The sequence below is a fragment of the Chelonia mydas genome, chromosome 3 (assembly GCF_015237465.2).
Source record: "Chelonia mydas isolate rCheMyd1 chromosome 3, rCheMyd1.pri.v2, whole genome shotgun sequence".
In the NCBI taxonomy this organism is placed as follows: domain Eukaryota; kingdom Metazoa; phylum Chordata; order Testudines; family Cheloniidae; genus Chelonia; species Chelonia mydas.
The window spans coordinates 128453618-128473013 of NC_057851.1; the positions used below are offsets into that span (position 1 = coordinate 128453618).

Below are 19396 nucleotides of genomic sequence, written 5' to 3' on the forward strand. Positions count from 1 at the left end.
AGGGGCATAGCGAGCAGATCGAGGGACGTGATCGTTCCCCTCTATTCGACATTGGTGAGGCCTCATCTGGAGTACTGTGTCCAGTTTTGGGCCCCACACTACAAGAAGGATGTGGATAAATTGGAAAGAGTCCAGCGAAGGGCAACAAAAATGATTAGGGGTCTGGAACACATGACTTATGAGGAGAGGCTGAGGGAACTGGGATTGTTTAGTCTGCAGAAGAGAAGAATGAGGGGGGATTTAATAGCTGCTTTCAACTACCTGAGAGGTGGTTCCAGAGAGGATGGTTCTAGACTATTCTCAGTGGTAGAAGAGGACAGGACAAGGAGTAATGGTCTCAAGTTGCAGTGGGGGAGGTTTAGGTTGGATATTAGGAAAAACTTTTTCACTAGGAGCGTGGTGAAACACTGGAATGCGTTACCTAGGGAGGTGGGGGAATCTCCTTCCTTAGAAGTTTTTAAGGTCAAGCTTGACAAAGCCCTGGCTGGGATGATTTAATTGGGGATTGGTCCTGCTTTGAGCAGGGGGTTGGACTAGATGACCTCCTGAGGTCCCTTCCAACCCTGATATTCTATGATTCTATGATTCTATGAAGACGTTTTAGAACAAATTGATATATTAAACAATAAGAAGTCACCAGGACGAGATCACCACCCAAGTGTTCTGAAGGAACGCAAATATAAAAATTGCAGAACTACTAACTGTAGTATGTAAGTGATCTCTGGAATCAGCCTCTGTACTAAATGACTGGAGGACAGCTAATATAATGACGATTTTTAAAAAGAGCTCCAGAGGCAATCTTGGCAATTACAGTCCAGTAAGCCTAACTTCAATACCAGACAATTTGGTAGAATAAAGAACAGAATTATCAGACAGAGAGGGGGAAGTGTCAACACAGCTTTTGTAAAGGGAAGTCATGCCTGATATCTCTTTTAGAATTCTTTGTGGGTGTCAACAAGCATGTGGGTAAGGGTGATCCAGTAGACAGTGGATTTTCAGAAAGCCTTTGCAAGGTCCCTCATCAAAGGCTCTTAAGGAAACTAAGTAGTCATGGGATAACAGGGAAGGTCATCTCATGGATCAGGAGCTGGTTAAAAGATTGGAAACAAAGGGTAGGAGTAAATGGTCAGTATTCACAATGGAGAGAGGTAAACAGTGGGGCCCCTGAAGGATCTGCACTGGGGCCTGTGCTGTTCAACATATTCATTAATGCTCTGGAAAAGGGAGTGAACAGTGAAGTAGCAAAGTTTGCAGATGTTACAAAATTATTCAAGATAGTTAAGTCCAAAGCTGACTGTGAAGAGTTACAAAGGGATCCCACAAAACTGGGTGACAGCAATAAAGTGGCAAAGGAAATTCAACACTCATAACTGCAAAATAATTCACATCAGAAAAAATAATCCCAACTATACATATATAATGATGAGTTCTACATTAGCTGTTACCACTCAAAGAGATCTTGGAATCTCTGGATAGTTCTCTGAAAAATAGCTCAGTGTGCAGAAGCAGTCAGAAAATCTAACAGAACGTTAGAAACTATTAGGAGAGGGATGGAAAAGACAGAAAATATCATAATTACTGTGAAAGTCCAGTGACAGGGGCTAGACACAACAGAGATGCTTCCAGCGTGTTTGGGGGCTAATGTACACCAGTTGTTACCTGCAAACCAGAGTAAAGGCTGGCAGAGCTTCTGAGGAGATTGTCTGGTAGCTAACAGACTGGGGCAACAGAGAGCTGACATCCAGTTTAGCACCAGCAAGTCTCTCTCTTGCTCAGGCAAGGGGTAATAAGGTGACTCACAGTCATGGGTGCCCTGAGAAAGTCATGAATTTGAGTATTACATGTTCTATTTAAAGCCACAGAAACTAACAGCATTTGTTTTTAAGAGTTCTGTTAATTGTAATGGATAAAGGAGAGCAGAACACTGTAAATCAAAGCACCGAAGTGCTATTATACATTCTGTGCTGGTGTTTCACCACAATTTCTACAATAGAGAGACCGAAGATAGGTCAGACTTACTTACCTCTAGATGGTGGTTTTAGGCTAAATCCACAAACACCCCTCCCTTAGGTGAGGATACTCAACTGGGAAGTGGAAGATCTGGGTTCAAGTCCCTGCTCCAAATCCGGCAGCGGCAGAATTTGAACTCATGTCTCCTTCATCCCATCTGAGTGGCATACCCATTAAGCTTGATGCTCTCTCTTTCCTGACCTTCTTGCCCCTAGCTAGGAGCATCCAGTGGACATGCTTTGAGAACACATACAGGATCAGGCCCTGCGGGTTAGCAAAGCAGGGAATGCCTAGTTTGACATCCCACTTCAGGGCTACTAGGCCTTTGATTTCAGTGCGGGCTCTGAGCAGCTCATTAGCTGTGGGGTGGCATCAGTATTTGGGTGGTTTTGTGCATGCTCACTAATGGAAACATAGCTGTCTTAGGGACTTAAGTGCCCATACGGTTTGTCGGTGGTTTTGGGACTACCCATGGTGCCTAAATGTTGGATTTAGATACCTAAAGAGACAGTTAGGTGCCTCAGTACCTTTGTGAATCAAGCCCGTCGTTTATGCTGCAAAACCCACAAGTTTGTAAAGATGAGTCTGTTGCAGTGCTGACTTGCTGCTGGAGAGGCACTCATGTCTGAATAACAAACGGCGTAACATTCACCTAATTCCTGGCTTGCGGAGCGTGTGGATCAATGTTGCCGATTCCAAAGCAGTTAAAACTTCTCAATAGCCAAAATGCAATGGGGAGTGAAAAAGCCAAACACCACCCCTCCTGCCTTGTGACACAGCAGAGGCTCAGTGAAACAGACAGCGTAGAAAGATATACAGCATTTCTTCTATATGCCAGAGATCAGAGAGAGGCTTGAATGGTTAACCCTATACAGTACAGTCCAGGAATTCCCTAGGTCTATGCTGTTTGGTCAAGACTGAAAACCCATAAGAGCGTTCTCCGCTATTCTATCCTAACATTATCTTGGCTCTCTCACTGTCCGGCCCTCTATCTACGGCAGCAGTATCAGCCACTGGGGTATTCCCACTGCTATATTGTGAACTTATTACCAGAAGTCACTGTGCTGCCTTCAGCTTCCTCATGACGCTACAAAGAGCCATTTGGAAAAGTATTAACAGAAGCCACAGTTCACTTCTTAGAAGTGGCTGCAACAAATGTGATGACAGAAGTTAACACCACTTCGCAATTAAGTAGCGTATTTTATCTGGAAATCTTGAAGTACCTAACACAAAAAGTTGTTACTCACCATTTTATAGATGGGGAAGCTGAAAGTTTAGATACTTCACCCAGTGTTACACAGTGAATCTATGGCAATGCCAGCGTACTTGGTCATCTCAGTCTTGCATGGTGGGTTTTTCCCCAAATCTACACTCTTGTGGCCTCAGGGCAGCCCTGCACATGGCCCATTGACTCAGTTTCCTTCTTCATTCTTTAAATAAACTCAGTTCAGCCTTCAGAGTATATAAATATAGAGTCTATAGAGTGTATAAAGATGTCCTACTACCGTAAACCAGAATCCCCATGACACAGTCCAAATGGTATATTCTTCCAAACAGTCCAACAGCAAATACAGCTTCAGCATCTCTCACTATGTCCCAGGTCATCTGTCATGTACAGCTCCAACTCTTCCTTGGAGTATTCATCGGGCTCACCCTTTCATCATTCCCCTGCCTTCAACTCCCACCCCTCTTCTTGGCCTCCTGCTTCAGCTCTCCAGCAGGTGTCTCCCTCTGCTGCTCTCAGCCTTCAGCCCTCTCTGACCCCCGATCTCTGGCCTGGGGAAGTTTGTAGGTGACCCCTGACTGCCTCCTGCTTTCACCAGCCTGATTTGGCTCTACTGCTCAACCAGGGAACTCTCTCCCTTTCTCAACTCTGGGTTCTGAACTCTCCCTCTAAGGCTTGTGAACAGTTCTTTATAGCTCCCCGAGCAGCCCCATCCTCCTCATTAAACCACACTAGGGCACTGACCTGGAACAAAAGTGCTGAGCCCAATTTTACTTAAGGAGCTAGCTATGCTGTTACAGGGAGAAAAGCTGAAATGAATTCTTTCAACTTTCTCATTTCAGTAATGCCAAATGGTTCATTCTGATAAGGTTAAACTATTTCACTTTTTACTATTTTACTTTAGCATTTTGATCAATTCCATCTAGACTTATATTTAATATTTTACATGATGTTGTATTTAATATTATACTGTTTCTGCATTATCCAAGAAAACGGTCTGATGTTTTCACATCGAATTTTTAGAATTTCCATTCCTTGAGAAATTTTGACTTTTTATTCCAATTTGGAACACAAACAACTTTCACAATATCAAAATTTCCAGCAGAATAGAAATTCCATGTTCAGACCAGGTCTCTGTATTAATGCGTGCATTGAGGCTTTATATTTCAGTCTGATTGTGACCCTTTCTTCTACCTAGTAAATAAATAAATGTCCCTTCTGACTACTCAGTTAGAGCATGTTGCAGGAAGTGCTCCTGTGGGGAGTTCTCTTTTATGGCCATGACATATTTCCTCCTAAAATTTAGCTTATTGAATTTCTCTTTGATTTCCTTTGCTGAATGGGCTTGTCAGAAAGAAACATGTGGCTTAATATCTCTAAGGCAATAAGAATCTTCACAAAGTTGAGGAAGCAATACTAACTAAGGTCATTCTGGAGAGAATGTGGGAGGGGGGGAATCCCCTTCTGACTTCTCCCTCTTTAACTCCAGTTCAGGGTAGAATCATGGAAACTGGAAACTTTTGAATGTGAAGGATTCTATTTTTCTTTTAAAGCTTCCATATTCTCCTCCCCCTGCCACCCTGCAAAAAAAAAAAAAAAAGTATTCTGCAGAATCGTGTAGTATTTCTTCATTTTTAAGGATTGAGTCACACAATAGGTTATCCAGATGGGTTGGAGTTTGGGCTCTCTTATAAATCTCAACACAAGACAAAAGGTTTGATCTCACTTACACCTGTTTAAGTCCTCAGTTACACCAGGGTATATGGAAGAAGATCCATAATACACAAACTCTGATAGAACTGGAGCCTGGAGGTTGTTCCATTACTTTGATCAACTTCCTGGATTTATAATATATTGGTGTTCCCTCCCCAATATATCCAAATGCCTTCAAAGGTTCTTTAAACTGGCAACAATGCGGAAAGGATCTGATTAGCATCACTTACAACAGTAAATGGGAAAAATCACAAAGAGTCCCAACCAGCTGAAGAAGATGGCTATCAGTAAGGTTTATGATATGAAGGTCTTGCTGAAGAACCACAATAGATGTGTTTGCTCCATCTGAAATAGAAACACCATAAGAAGGGAGATTGATCTGTGTGAGATTCATGATTATGTTAAATCTTCCCTTCCTTCCCCCCAGCCAAAAAACAAAAGAAAAAGAAAGAAAAGAAAAAGAAAAAACGTTCAGTGGAAATCCCTAGTAAAGAAGGATCGTAGGGCTGCTCCATTTTCCTGGAGCATTAACTTCATGACCAAATTAATGGGACATTGGGCCATAGAGATTTTATTAAGCTGCAAATGTCTCTCAGTGAAATGTCTAGTGTTTAAGTGTGTGCCGCTATATTCAAAAATAACCAGGGCTGGCTTTTGGTTAACAATGCTAAACTGTGACGCTCGTAAGAGTGGACTGGGAATTTGGGCACCTAATTCTCTTTGGCTCTTTTGAAAACCCCAGCTATAGTATATACACATATTGATGGGTATTGATTGATCTGTGTTGTGTGCTCTAGAAATATTTATCACATAGCCAAATAGTAGGGATAGATTTACCTCAGAATGTTAGTTTTAGCTTAGCTTAGATAGACATCCAGAATGCACTTGTTGCATCTGCAGCTTATCCAAACTTTCAGCGGGCACCATGGCTCCCTCTCCAGTACAGCCTTCCCCACTCAACAAATATTTCCTCTTATCTAATGCACCCTTCTGAGGAGAAGGAGGGACAGTCAGCTACATGGACCAGCAGTCAGGTACAGGGACCTTCCAGATGTGCTTACTAATTCTCTCAGTTCTTCACAGAGATGACTGAAGCTCCCCACTTCCTCTTTAAAAATGGGGGATAACTCTAGATCCATTCCCCCATGCCCTGTTTGGGGGCATACAGCAGGCTTCCTCTCCCCTAATACTACTTCCTAAGCCACTGGGGTCATGTAATCACTATAGTAAAATGGTGATCTCACCTTCTTCACTCAGGTAGTCCCTGCATGTGAATACACTCAAGTGTTTAAGACCCCTCCACAATCCCTTCCTCTACACAGAAATGCATTTCCATGTTCTGGTCCCCTTCACCTCCCAGGTTCATGAAGTATGGTAGATAGGTCCGTCACCCCCTCCCCCCTGCCCCACGCCTTTCAAGTTGATATACTTACATACCTGAAATCCAGTGATGACGGCAACCATGAAGTCTGGAGAGATGCTGCAGTAGGTTATCCAGAAGAACCCATTCTGGAGGGGAAAATTAAGCGAGAGCAAACAGAGTCTGTTAATAACACATTCGCTGCTTTCCACTGCAGAGCTCTCAAGGTGCAAAACTTAAGATGTGCATGACTTGAGAAGCCTATAAAGCACTTGCAAATAGGGAGGGTAGGTTTGGCACCAGGAAGAGGATCAAAAAAGCCAGAGGAACAGCCATCTGAAAAGGGAAGTAGGAGGCACTTGTCACAGAAAGAAATTGGAGGGGTTTGGCTGGCTAAAAGGGGGCCAGGGCACTTGTAGCAAAGGCAGCAAGAGGTGCTGGTTAAGAGAGGGAGCGGTGAGGAGTGTTTTCCCCTTCATCAAGTGCACATTTTGGTTTGTTATTTTAGAGTTGCTGGAATTGAATTTTGTTCTGTATTTTTAGCTATCCACAGATTCTGATACCCTTCCTCAGACTGAGTCCTGGTAACTTTTCTGGCTGATTGGGGGGATGGCAGGGATGAGCTTTGAAAGGAATCCTGGGCCTCATTCTGATCTCAAGTATAAAGCAGGAGTGACTCCATCAAAGTCAACAGAGTTACACTGGTTCAAAACTGGTGTAAGTGAGGTGAGACTCAAGCCTCCTTGTCTTCACTGCTCCCCATTCTGTGGGTGTGAGATAGGTAAGACTGCCATTCTCCGGGGCTTCTGTACTGCACTGTAGAGTTCCTAGGCATCGCTACGCTGCTCATAATAAAAGGCCACCATTATCTCAAAGTGTTTGGCTACCAATGGACACTTGACATAAAGTGTGTTTTTCTGTTTTTTTTTTAATTTCCTTTCTGACCACCCCGCCTTGAATATCATTGGAGCAGATAATTCAATTTTATATTTGCACTTATTTTTTATTTTAATTTATACTGCACAGTCTGGTGAAAATATATCCTGCTTTGTGAAAAACAAACCACAAAAGGCTATCTGTTGGTTTTATCTGTGTAATAATGAAAGCATGTTGTCAAAAAAAATAGAATGGTAGATGTATAGACAGGACTTCCTCCGGAAATGGTGAGTTTTACTATAGGACAGAGTTGGGCAAACTACAGCCCAGGGGCCGCATCCAGGCCTTCAGACATTTTAATCTGGCCCTCGAGCTCCAGCCAGGGACCAGGGAGCGGGTCCGGGGCTTGTCCTGCTCTGTGCATGTCAGGGCTCCACGCAGCTTCTGGAAGCAGTGGCACATCCCCCTTCTGCCTCCTATGCATAGGGACAGCCAGGGCGCTCCGCACACTGCCCCCGCAGCTCCCATTGCAGGGGCAGTGCCTGTGGATGGGGCAGCACGGAGAGCCTCCTGGCCGTGCCTCCTCATAGGAGCTGAAGAGAGGACATGCTGCTGCTTCTGGGAGCTGCTTGAGGTAAGCACCGTCAGGAGCCTGCATCCCTGACCCTGTCCTGCACCCCAACCCCCCGCCCCAGCCCTGATCCCCCTCCTGCCCTCCGCACCCCTTGGTCCCAGCCTGGAGCACCCGCCCGCACCTCCAACCCCTCATCCCCAGCCCCACCCCAGAACCCGCACCCCCAGCCAAAGCCCTCACCCCTTCCCGTACCCCAACCCCCAATTCCATGAGCATACAATTTCCATACCCAGATGTGGCCCTCGGGCCACAAAGTTTGCTCACCCCTGCTATAGGAGGAAAGGAAGTGAATGTACTAAACTACAATGATGCTGTAAGTCTGACAGACACTGAACAACATTGACTTGACTCTGTTTTCACTTACGCTGGTGTAATCTCATCGACTGCAGTGGAGTTACTCCTGCTCTACACTGGTATAGATGAGCTCTGAACTGGACCTTTTGCATTAGTGTGATTAAAATTCTAGTCACTTAGTCTACTCTAGCCCAATACTTGCATATAAGGATGAATGAAACAGACTGGAGATGTACGGAAGAGGTTTATCATATTAAAATGGTTACTGTACATGGATTCATACAAAAGTATGAAATCACAGTTTTCGATGAGATTAGGATTTTAACTGAAATATTCTTTAATTTGCAAGGAATTTGGGGATAGTTTAAAAAATGTATTGTGACAGGGTCGGGCCAGATGGCTATAGAAGAGTAATTTTTTTTTTTTGAAGCAGAGAAGAATTTTATTTGCATAACACTTATAAAGAATCACCAAAAAGGAAAAAACAAAAACAAAACAAAAGCAAACGCAAGGTATAACACAGCAGCCTTCAGGAGGGAGAAGTGTTCAGGCTAGCCTGGGCCTGGAGCGGGGGGGCTTCCTCGACACTCGTGGTCTTCCACCCTCCTGAGTTACCTGGTGGCCTAGAGCAGGGGGGCTTCCTCGACACTCGTGGTCTTCCACCCCCTTGAGTTACCTAGTACCATGCCCAGTGTCACCGATTATCCCTCTCCTGAGAGTGCCCGACAAGATGGGCACAGCTGCGGGGTGGGCGGTTTGGGGGTGGGGGGGATGTACACCCACGTGTGACAGGACCCCTCCTAGGTGACAGTAATGATGGTATCCACAGCGGCAACGGCTGGGGCTGGGGTCTCTCGCTCTTCTCCTCAATCAAAGGGTCAGATGGAGGGAACCGGACGGGGTCACTGAGCAGAGAACCTCGGACAGCGCCCACTGCTCCTCGAAAGCATCAAGGGAGTCGGTGGACGCCGCCCAGAGGAACTCCGCCCAGATACGTGAATGTACTGAGGATCGGAAAACGGCCCTACAGTCGCAGGACGCTTCATGGGCCAGCCTCCCCTCTCTGGTTTTATAGATGGATGTTTTAGCTAGGGCTAGGAGGAGGCTAACCAGGAGATCCCGCGACTTGGTGGGGACACGGATGGGGAGTGTGTAGATAAAAAGGTGAGGGGAAAAGTGCAGCCAAAAGGGTAATAAAATATTCGTGAGGAGCCGGAAAAGGGGCTGCAATCTGGCACACTCTAAATATACGTGCGCCAGGGTTTCCCTCACGTTGCAAAAAGGGCAAGTATCCGGGATGGGGGTGAACCGCGTCAAAAACACACCCGTGCTCACAGCTCCGTGAAGGAGCCTCCAACTAATGGCCCCGACTGGCCCAAGGTGGAATACAGGCTGGCCCACCGGGGCTGCTCACCCTCCAAAGGTGGCAGGAGGTCCCGCCACTTTGTATCGGGGCAGGACACCAGGGTGTGGGCGTGAAAGGTGTGAAGCATGAGTGGGTACAGATATTTCCATGGCGCGATTTGGAAGCTGACTGGCTGCAGTTCATGCAGCCGGCTCGCAGCGAAAGGGTGAGGGGTTTGTTGGGATCTACGGGGTAGGGGCCCAATTGAAAGGTCCAGCGGGCCTGGGGTAGAGGGTGGGCGGGGTGCGCCCTCGCACAGGGCTCAGTTGAGATAAGCCCAAGCAGCGGGCATCAAGGCGGCCTTCACCTCCTGAAGTACGCGCCGGGGGGTACGAGGTCTGGAGAGCCCCATGCGCCGAGCGAGCGTCAGGGGATCCAGCCAGTCTCCCCGGTCGTAGTCCAGGAGGTCTCCGACTCTCGTGACTTCCACCAGGACCAAACTCTGGCGCACCAAGCGGGACTCCGCCGCCTACACACGGAGCTGGGGGTTGTGTAGCAGGGGCTCTGTGAGGAGATCTGCTCCCACGGTGGCCACCACGGACCTGGTCGTTGAAAACAGTTTCCAGGTCTGGAGGAGGTCCTGGTAGAAGACCGGCAGCCCGGAGAGGTCTCGCGGAAAACCTCTCAGACAAAGATAAAAGAGCTGCCGGTCGTATCGGAGCCCTTGGAAGCGGCGCAGGAAGGCGTGCGCCAATATGCTCCATGTCGAACTACCTGCACTATAAAGGAGCCTCTGCAGGGCCTGGAGGCAGAAGACACGGACCTGAGTGTGCAGACACTTCAGGCCCTGCCCTCCTTCCTTCAGGGGTAGATGAAGAACCCCAACAGGGGCCCAGTATATTCCTGACCAAAAGAACTCTAGAATCGATGTCCGGAGATTGGTCAGGAAACCCAGGGCCGGGACCAGGATGTTGAGCCGTACCAGAGCGTGGACAGGACTAGTTGATTAAGCACCAGTGCTCTCCCTCGGAGGGAGAGACATCGGAGTAACCTCGTCCATTTCCGGAGCCGCTCTATCACCCCGCCTTCTAAATTTTACCAGTTCTCCGGCGGAGAAGGGTGCGTGGCAGAAAGGTAAACGCCTAGGTAGAGCAGTGGACCCGTGCTCCACCGGATGGTCTGAAGCGCGGGTGGGAGGGAGCTCACCTGCCGCCAGTCCCCCACCACCAAGCCAGAGCTCTTGACCCAGTTGACTCGGGCGGAGGAGGCTGCCGAATAGATAGCCTGGCAAGCCTCCACCCGTGCCAAGTCCCCTGGGTCCTGGACCACGAGGAGTACGTCATCGGTGTACACCGACAGGACCAGCCGCAGCTCCGGCTCCTGCAGCACCAACCCTGTCAACCTCCTGCGGAGGAGACAGAGGAAGGGTTCGATCGCCAGAGCGTACAGCTGGCCCAAGAGGGGGCACCCCTGCTGTACTCCTCGCACGAAGCTGACCGGTTCGGTCAGGGTCCAGTTGAGCCTAACCAGACACTCCGCGGAAGCGTACAGCACCTGGAGAAAACTCACAAACTGAGGTCCAAATCCAAACGCCTGCAGAGTGCCCAGGAGGTACCCGTGGTCCACTCTATCGATGCCTTCTCCTGATCAAGAGACAGGAGGACGAACGACAGACCGTCTCTACGCCCGAGTTCCAAAAGATCTCGGACTAGAAATAGGTTGTCAAAAATGCTGCGACCCGGGACAGTATAGGTCTGGTCTGGGTGGATCACGTCCGCCATCATGGACCCTAGCCGCAGCGAGATTGCTTTCGCTATGATTTTGTAGTCCGTGCTAAGGAGCGAGACGGGTCGCCAGTTTCGTAAATCGCGGAGGTCCCCCTTCGGCAACAAGGCGAGCGCTGCTCGCCTGCACGAAAGAGGGAGGACCCCGCCCTGCAAAGACTCAGCCCAGACAGTGGCTAGGTCTGGGCCAAGGATGTCCCAGAACGTGGTAGAACTCCACAGTCAGCCCATCCCTGCCCGGAGATTTATTGGCGGGCATGCGACGGAGGGCTTCCGAGAACTCGGCCAGGGTGAGAGGCAGCTCTAGTCAGTCTCGGTCGCCCACGCTGACCATGGGGAGTTCCTCCCAGAGCACCCTGCAAGCGCCAGGATCGGTCGGATACGGGGAGAAAAGGCTTGTGTAGAAGTCACGGGGCCTCCCACACATCTCCACCGGATCCGTGAGGGGGCGCCGTCTTCTGCTAGAAGGCAGGTGACGTGTTTCTTGGCCCCCCTCGTTTTCTCCAGGGCGTAGAAGAAACGGGAGCCGCGATCCATCTCCCGAAGGAGGCGGATGCGGGATCGAACAAAGGCACCTCGGGCCCGATGGTCCTTGAGGGCCTGGAGCTCCTCCCATTTCTCCCGGCACGCTCCGCAGAGGAACGGGTCTTCGGGGCTGGTGGCCAGACGCCTCTCCATCTCTAAGACCTCCCGTTCCAACTGCTCTATCGCTGTATTTCTCCGTCGGCTGGTGCACTGAGTGTAGTCACGGCAGAAGAGCTTGGCGCGCACCTTCCCTAGATCCCACCATCGTCGCGCCGAGGGAAAAGCACGCCGCTGCTCTCGCCAGGCCAGCCAAAACTCCCAGAAGGATGTCACGAAGCCCTCATCCTCCAACAGGCTGTTGTTAAAATGCCAATAGGCCGGCATCGGCCTCTCTGTGCGGAGGGAGGCTGTTATGGTGGCTAGATGATGGTCGGAAAATGGGGCCGGCCGAATGTTGGAGGAGTGGGCTTGTGAAAGATGGAAACGGGATAAATAAATACGGTCCAACCGAGAGTGGTGTGACCGATGGGCCTCCACCCGGGCAAAGGTGAACGTGGAAGTGTCATCTGGGTGGTGGTCACGCCAGACATCCACTAGGGAGTGATGTTCGACTATTCCTCGGAGAATGTTCGTGGCGGCCGGGCTCAGCTCGGCCCCTGAGCGGTCCTGTTCCTCGAGGGTGGTGTTAAAGTCCCCTCCCAGGACTAGGCACTCGTGAGAATCTAGGGTGCTGAGGAAGTCGGACACCCGCTGATAGAATTGCGGCCGCTTTGGGCTCGTTGTCGGGGCATAGATGTTAACGAGCCCCTCCATACGTACTCGGAGATGCAGCAGGTGGCCCGGCACGGCCTCAGTGACCCCTAGCACCTCAGGCCATAGGTTGGGGGAGAACAGGGTTGCCACTCCAGCTTGTCGAATCATGCAGTGGCTAAAGTAGACCCCGTCCCCCCACTCCAGCCGCCAGCTGTCCTCGGCGGTCAGATCTGTATGGGTCTCCTGCAGGAAAACCACAGAGTACCCCCCCTTCCCGAAGGTAAGAGAGCACCTGGGACCTTGGGAGAGCCATCCTGCAGCCCCTGGTGTTCAAAGTTGCGATAATGAGAGGCGTCATGCGGAGGGCGGGGGGGGGGTGGGGGTTCCTTGTTGGCGGGGGTGTTTGTGGCCCCTGGCAGGTCGCACAACAATCCGTGACCCATCCTGTAAGTGAGTAAATCATCACGGAAGCTGCGGGCCCGCCCATAGGCCGCAGCACCTTGCCTTCCTTTCCCTCTACCCTCCTTTATAAGGGCCCTTATGACCTGGAGGAGTTGATCAAAGTCCCCCCATAGCTGGAGAGCCAGCTGTACCCTGTTGCGGGAGCCATGGATGTCTTCTAAAAACTCCCACAATGCTTTTTGCAGCTCATGGGGGAGTGGGGTTGCGATTTCCCGGTTATTCCCTAGTGGGGCTCTTGGTGCAGCCTCGTGGTCCGCTGAGGCGGGCAGGCAGGGTGTGGACCACCGACGGGGCGTCTGACAGGCTAAAGTTATTAGGTCCATCTCACGCCTTGGGGTAGAAGGGGATGGCGGAGGGAAAATTGCAGCTCCTAATGGGTCACGGCAGGAAAATGCGAAGGCTGCTCCTTGGGGGGAATCCGCAAAAAACGGGAAAGAAATAACCCTAGGGGCGGCAATAGCATTGCAGGAAGAGGTGGATTGGGCAGGGACGGGGTGGGGGCGGGGTCAGAGGTGAGGCTCTGGGCTTTGGGAGGCAAGCAGCTGAGAGGTGGTGCCTCCCGAACAGATTCGAGGGTTAAGGGGGTGGGGAGGGGGCTCCCAGTGATGCTAGGCGCAGGCTCTGTGGTGGATTTGGCAGCCATGGCATCAGGTGGTGGACCACCTTCTGTAGGGTGCCCGCCCGGGAAGGCGGTTAGGAGGAGGGAGCATGGGGAAAGGGGGACTGGGGTAAGGTTGCCCAGATCGAGGCCAGCTGGCAGTGGGTCATTCTCTCCCTGGGTGACCGGGGTCAAACCTAGGGCCTCGATCTCCTCATACATGGAGGAGAGGTCGTCTTCTGCCACCCCGGGGTCTCCCCTCTGGCGCCCGCTACGACGGTCGCTTCGGGGTTCACGGGGGGTTCGGGTGGTATCCGGGTAGAAGGGGCTTCCTCAGGGGTCTTGGAGGGGAGGGTCTCCCATGGAGGGGAGATTCTACCTTCCAGTGCTATTTTGTCTTCCCCTCCCGACACCGGCAGATGGATCTCACTCGTGGGCATAGCGGAAGGCTCAGTGTCAGTGCCTCCCTTCCTGGTCTTCCGGGGGGCCTCCGCATCGGATGGGTGCAGCGGAGCTCAAGCCTTCCGCTTGCCTCACTTTCCCTGGACTAGGGTCCAGCCCTCCATAGCATCGTCTGGGGGCTGGTTAGCAGGGGTCGTGTCGGGGGGCAGAGGCGATGGTTCAGGAGCTTGGGGGGGGTAACGGTGAGGCAGCATGAGAGGGGGACAGTTCTCCTTGGGGCGGGCCCTCTCCTATGCCAGGTAATATCTTTGCTGCATCCTCCTCCATAGGCTCTGCTGGATTGTTAACAGCAAGGGCGGGGCTCCCTCGCTCGTCTGGGTGTTGTTGGGGAGGTGTCTCTTGGGCCCGGGCAGGAGCACCGGTGGATCGAGCAGGAGGAGAGGTGGTTTCAGGTGCTGGGCGGCCAGGGGCGTCGGCAACAACGGAGCCGACGTCCTGCCGGGTCTCGGGGGTCTCGGGTGCCCCTCCCCCCCGGGCCAAAGGGCAGTCTCTTTGGACACGCCCCGCTGATCGGCAGAGGTAGCACCGGACCTCTCCTGTGGAGTAAAAGACCCGATAGCGGGCTCCCTGGTAGGGGACTAGGAAGGACCCCTCAAGCGCCTCTCCGTCACGCGCCGCCGGCGGCGGTAGAAGCTGCATTTGCCGGCGGAACAAAAGGACGTGACGGAGGGTGGGGTCCTTGCAGCCCAACGGGAGAGGGCTGATGACAGAAACAAGTTTCCCCAGGGTGGAGAGAGTGGGTAACAGGGCGGCATTGGGTAGAAAGGGAGGGACGGAGGTGAGGACTAGGCGAACGCCCAGGTCCTCTAGCGGCTCCAGGGGGACAAACAACCCCCCCCACCGCCAGGCCCTTCTCCACCGCCTCCTGGGCGGCAGCCTCCGATGCTAAGAAAAAGACGACCTTCCCGTACATTTTGGAGGCCGCCACGATAGCCATGGGTCCTACCACCCGCCAATGCCTGCATGTATGTCTCCACGCGGGGTGAGGCGGGGACCAGGAGGCAACGGACGCTGTGCCTCCTGGTCATGGTGGGAAAGGGGCCCCGGCCGCTATTGATGGTAGTGGAGGCGGTGGGTGGGTGAGATGACGAGGCAGCAGGCGAGGGGGGGCTGCCACCTCCCGGGCATACGCCCTGGGGGCCGGGGGAGGGATGCTCGCAGAGCTGGTGGAGGGAACAGCGGGGAGGGACGCCAAGGTCGATGACGAGGCCACAGCGGTAGGGGCAGCCCCTGCCATGGAGGGCCTGGTGGTTTTACGGGGCCTTTTCCTTTCTTCACACCCTGGCCTTTCTGGCCAATTGGAGGGGGTTTCCTAGAATCTGGGGGGGCGGTGGACATTTCAGCGGCAGTAGTCGCCCCGGTGTCTCCTACTGCCGATGCCCCAGCGGGGGCGATGGTAGGTGTTTTGACAGCAGTGGTGGGGGGGAGAGCTTGGGGGTTCGGTAGGGGGGTAGGTGGGGGAGGGGCAACTGAGGTTGTTAGAGGGGCCTCACCCCTCTCATTCCCCACCATTGTGAGCAGGGAGAGACGGGGAGACACCAGAAGGAGGAGGGGGGAGGGGGAAGCAGATTAACCACTCCTCCCTGCTGGGCTGCAGGCGGGGGGTGGTGCCAAATGGGTCGGACTGGACGGGGGAGGAAAACAGGAATTGGGGTCCGGTAATAGGGGCAAACTGTGGGGTAAACAGTCGGGGGGGGGGGGGAGTGGACCCACGCACGTTTGTCCAAAGAGTCTCGTTTGGTCGGCTGTTGTGTCTGGTCCGAAACGGCAAAATTCAAAGCAAACAGCTGAATCCAAAGGCAGATGGCAAGTTGCCAGCAGGGACGGACGGCGGGGGGGCCGTGACGGTTGTAATAGTGTTGGGGGGGGGACCAATAGATCGGGGGGCAGCTCCGTGCCACACCCCCCTATGCCCCCACAAGTGCAATTAAAACACAGTCAAACTCCCCCCACACGAGAGTACAATTCAAAAGTTACTCAGTCTTACGGCCCCCTCCACGATGGTTCGTAGCTTCCCTGGGTGATTTTTTCTGTTGGCTATCTTCTCTTCCAGCTTTGTAATGAGGCTTTCAGCAGGCCAAGAATGTTGCAGAGATAAGAAGAATCTTCCTAGCTCGGTACGGGTTTAGAAATAACAGCAAAACGCTGGGTCCGGGGGCTTCCACTCCCCTCCTCCGGGTAGCGGGTTGGCAGTCCTCCCCCCCTCCTCCAGGGGTTTCAGCTAAAGCAAAAGCGGCGTCCGAGAGCAGGCGTGGGGGGGGCTGGCAGCAAGCTGGCAACTGACCAGCACTCGAACGGCAGCAAAAAAACCAGCAAAAAAAAACAAAGCAAAAAAAGCTTCTGGCCCGGTCGGGGGGGGGGGGGGGACTGAAGCTGGGTCAAAAAGTAAGAAAAATCCACGCCAGGGGGCTTTAGGAGAGAATAGAAAGCGAATAGAGTAGCAGCAAGCGAAGGAGGTCCCTTTTCCCTGGGTAAGGTAACAGGGAAGGTTCCAGAACAATCAGGAACCTTCTGGAGACAATTAAGACAGGCTGATTAAAACACCTGCAGCCAATCAAGAAGCTGCTAGAATCAATTAAGGAAGGCTAATCAGGGCACCTGGGTTTTAAAAAGGAGCTCACTTCAGTTTGTGGTGTGCGTGTGAGGAGCTGGGAGCAAGAGGCACTAGGAGCCGAGAGTGAGAATGTGGACTGTTGGAGGACTGAGGTGTACAAGCATTATCAGACACCAGGAGGAAGGTCCTATAGTGAGGATAAAGAAGGTGTTGGGAGGAGGCCATGGGGAAGTAGCCCAGGGAGTTGTAGCTGTCGCACAGCTGTTCCAGGAGGCACTCTAGACAGCTGCATTCCACAGGGCCCTGGTCTGGAACCCGGAGTAGAGGGCGGGCCCGGGTTCCCCCCAAATCCTCCCAACTCCTGGTCAGACACAGGAGGAGCTGATCTGGACTGTGGTTTCAGAAAAACAGCCAAGCTGAGGGCTGCCGTGAAGCTCCAAGGCGAGCAAATCTGCCAATAAGCGGAATACCCACCAAGGTAGAGCAGGAACTTTGTCACAGTGTGAAGAAAGTACAGTTATGAGCCTGATTCTCCACTCCACTCCACTCTGTGCCTTTATGCAGTCATCTACACCTGCAGAAAGTAGGTGTAAAAGTGTTACCAAATCCTATTTCTCTATTAGTTTATGCACAGGTTAGTTCTCCACATCCGCTTGACACTTGTTTTGCACAGGTGCAAATGACAACACAAGGCGAATCAGGCCCTGTGTCTGTTTATTGTACATACTCCTCAATAATGATGCCATAAAACACTGTAATAAATGAAAGAAAACTTCCCCTCTCTTTCCGTTACATAGGAAATGCACTCTGTGTGAAGAGTTCTGACCATGCAGTTGGGAATACGCCAACTCACTCCCACAATAAGGTGTAGAATAAGAGGTGGGAGAAAACTTCTGTTCAAAGGATTATTAAATCAAAAGATAAATGTTTACTTAAAAAGCATAACAGCATGTATCTAAAACACTATAAATTGGTACTACTGAGTGTAGACTGATGAGCAAAACCAGAGCAACCATGTACACTGTCTAAGCTTTTAGAAGACAGGTAGACATTTTACCTTTGAAAGGGCATAAGTGGTACAGTTGTTTAATCCATTTGTCCTTCTGTTCTCAGAAGCAGAGTCTTCTTCTGGCATAGCATCACAAGTAGCATCTGTTTTGTGTTCATATCAATCTTGAGTGGTCATCCGTCAGCATTTAAGCCACCACGAACTCAGCAACATTGGAAATCACTCTTGGGGAAATCCCAGGACTGGAACAGCAGGAATGCTGCTGGCCTGGATTAAGAGAAACTGACATCTCTTTGTAAGGAAGCTAACATGGAGCCATATGTACTGCATGCTTGTCTTAAGTCAGTGCAACCAAACCTTTACGCAGACTGCAAAAGCTACCAAACAAAACCAAGAAAACAAACTAAGAGCCAATTCCTGGCCCTGTGTACAAGGCAGCAAGAGGCAGAGTAGCCTATTACCACGAAATAAACCATCTATTCACAGGTCAACCATTCCTGAGTCAGCTTGGTGCACACCGGAAGTGAGGACACAGGGTCTGTTCTGCAATAACTAAAGGCATGGCTAAACTTGCGAGTTAGAGCACATTAAAGCAGCCCAGTGCGCTCCAACTCATGACGCGTCCACACTGGCAAGGCACGTAGAGCACTCCGACTCCGCAGCTAGAGCACTTCTGGTACTCCACCTCGGCGAGTGGAATAACATTTGGTGCACCCTCGCTGGAGCGCCTCGGCGCCAGTGTGGGCGTCCTGGTCTGTTAGTGCGCTCTGATCGGCCTCCAGAAGTGTCCCACAAGGCCTGTTCTAGCAACTCTGGTATTCACTTTGAACTCTACTGCCCTGCCCTCAGGTGACCAACCATCAGACCCACCCTTTAAATTCTCTGGGAATTTTGAAAATCCCCTTCCTGTTTGCTCAGCCAGGCGTGGAGTGCTCTCAGCAAATCTTTCCAGGTGACCATGCCTCCACGCACCAGGCGATCCCCAGTATGGAGCAATGGCGAGGTTCTGGACCTCATCAGTGTTTGGGGGGAGGAAGCTGTCCAGTCCCAGCTGCGCTCCAGCCATAGGAATTATGATACCTTCAGGCAGATATCAAGGGACATGATGGAAAGGGGCCATGACCGGGACGCTCTGCAGTGCAGGGTTAAAGTGAAGGAGATATGGAATGCCTTCTGCAAAACCCGTGAGGCAAACAGCCATTCTGGTGCTGCCCTTGCGATCTCCTGTTTTTACAAACAGCTGGATGCGATACTTGGGTGCAAACCCCACCTCCACGCCGGGGACCACCATGGATCCTTCAGAGCACATTCCAACAAGGCAGGAGGAGCAGGAGGAGGAGCAAAGCAGGAGCGAGGGTGCTGAGGAGGAGCAAGACACCCCAGCATCCCTAGATGCATGCAGCCAGGAGCTGTTCTCAAGCCAGGAGGAAGGTAGCCAGTTGCAGTGGACGGTGCTTGGGGGAGGACAAACACCGGAGGAGGTTCCCGGTAAGTGGCTTTTATTTTGGGAAGGAAGTTATTCGGTGCGGGCTCCTGGGGCGAGGAGGGTTAGGGCTACATGCATGTCTAGATGGGAGTAGGGCGTTGATGTGCTCGCTCACATCGCGGTAATCAGCCTCAGTGATCTCTTCAAAGGTCTCATCCAGAACTTGGGCAATGCGCTTGCGAAGGTTGGGAGAGCCACTGTGGTCCTTATCCCACTCAGGCTAACATGTCCACGCCACTGTGCCGTGGGGGGCGGGGGGACCATTGCTGCACACAGGCAAGCTGCATATGGGCCAGGGCAGAAGCC

At 51.6% G+C, this 19396-nt stretch overlaps 1 long non-coding RNA gene across 1 annotated transcript; it reads right to left on the minus strand.

The window, feature by feature from the left end:
• Window positions 1-3324: 3324 nt before the first annotated feature.
• Window positions 3325-17967, minus strand: LOC122465124. The gene is made up of 3 exons (XR_006289707.1): window positions 17653-17967; window positions 6386-6457; window positions 3325-5293 (listed from the first exon to the last, which is right to left on the minus strand). It is a non-coding gene; the product is annotated as an uncharacterized LOC122465124 (long non-coding RNA).
• Window positions 17968-19396: the final 1429 nt, after the last annotated feature.